We start from the raw sequence: 1958 nt of genomic DNA, 5'->3' as shown, positions 1-1958 counted from the left end.
CTGTCGCCAGCGTGCCGCTCAGAATGGAGGAATATACGACTCAGTCTGCTGGCTTCCTGTGACAGATAACTTTTACTGATTGGCATTTTATAATGTACGTGAATGTCCTGCATTATAACAGGGATGAATTGACAGTAATTAGATGTATGGTTTGAACCTGTGCTGTTTTTTTGTATTCAATTTTTGTCGTGAGTTGGAGCTATATAAATAAACTTAACTGAGTTGTTTACATAATACAGCTCTTCACACCCTTTAGGCTTATAATTAATTAGGATTCTGTTTAAACCTTTAAATTTACAACAGTAACTGAAAGTTAATATCCAATAAACACACAGGACTGATGATCGGTTTATCTTTGCAGAGCTGTGGCTGTGTGTTTAGGTGGTGGACGGCTCTCTCTTACATAACGTGAGAAAGCCTGACCTTATTCATGGTCAGCGTGTCTCTCATCTGAGCCTTCGATTAATCAAGACTTCAGTTTTAACACCTGCCAATACGGCTCAGTCCGTGGGAGGAGAGACGATCGGCCCGGATCAATGATGCATCCGTCATCATCAGGCCGGTAAGGATGTGGGTGAAGGGGGACCCAGCTTTCCAAAGACCATCTGCCATTAGCTGAGGGCAGGGTCTTCCTGCTACCACACGGGCCCATCCCCGCTGACCCCAGAAGTGTCCGAAAGGTCAGCCCAGAATCGTGCGAGTGACCTTTCCACTGACCCCCACTGAGGCACGGGTCTTTTAGTGCCCCAGTGGAAAAACCCGGACTCCTGCAAGAGAAGTTTTAACTGAGCCCTCATTTACTCATCCACACACACATTCATACAGCACTCTGCTACAAATCTGAATAAATAAGTCTAAGCAGTGCTTTAAACTCCATTTATTCCATTTATACATGGAGGCAATGAGGGGGTCAGTGTCTTACATGTGACTGCTGCCAGGAATCAAACCTCCAACTCTCTCATTGGACTCTAACCACTGATCCACAGCCTTGAAGACATCTGGACTTCTGTTCGGATCCTTGAAGACGTTTCTTGTGTCAGTTTTACCTCACAGGAAGATGTTTGTTTTAGCTCCACCTGCTGGAGCGATTTAGCCTGACCAGGATCTCAGACACAAATTTTCAGATTATTTTTTTACCCATTTTTAAGTCAAAATGTCTTTAAATTTACTTTAATTTGTTGGGTTTGTACAGTGGTGCGACTGTTTTCTCACTTAATTTTCATTGGCTTTACAATCATGTGGATAAAACAGCAAACTACTGATGTAAGAAATGATTTTCCTTTATTCGTTACTGTTCTACTTTTAACTTTTTGGAGTTAATATTCTATATGGTACTTATTTTTCCCAGCCATATGAATCTGTAAACCCCTATCAACTAATTAAATATGTTCCTTGGTGATATAGTTCAGTAAATATTATAAATATGGTATCCCACAACAACAAATGATCTGCATCGCCTGCTTCAGTTTGTAGCAGTCGGCCACCAGAGTGGTAAAAATAAAAGAAGAATTGACGTCATGGTCATTATTCCTATTTTATATATAAACATAGTTATTCATATGCCCTTCTTAATTAAGCAAATTTTATTTTTTAGAAAACGCAACAAGTTAGAGAGTGTGGAAACACGTTTTCTTTTTTTCCAATTCTTCTGTCCAGACGTGGAAATGACAAAAACCAACCAACACATTTCTATACTTGTTTACAAACTATTTATCACAAATATCTGCTTTTATTTTGCTCAGATCTCCTTGAGAATCAAAGTCAAAACCTATAATGAATTTTACAACTATAAATGCTTAACCAGTATAAAATAAAACCCTTAAAATAATTATATAATCAAAATATGCTTCCTCTCCAATAAATATCATTTAAGTACAATGTCGCCATCATCTGTAAAGAGAATAAATACAAACAAATACAGGACAAAAGAAGAGCTGGATAAGAACTGAGGACACAGC

The sequence above is a fragment of the Kryptolebias marmoratus genome, linkage group LG15, assembly GCF_001649575.2.
Source record: "Kryptolebias marmoratus isolate JLee-2015 linkage group LG15, ASM164957v2, whole genome shotgun sequence".
Taxonomy (NCBI): Eukaryota; Metazoa; Chordata; class Actinopteri; order Cyprinodontiformes; family Rivulidae; genus Kryptolebias; species Kryptolebias marmoratus.
The sequence above is the reverse complement of the archived record's forward strand: the minus strand, read 5'-3'. Positions refer to the sequence as shown.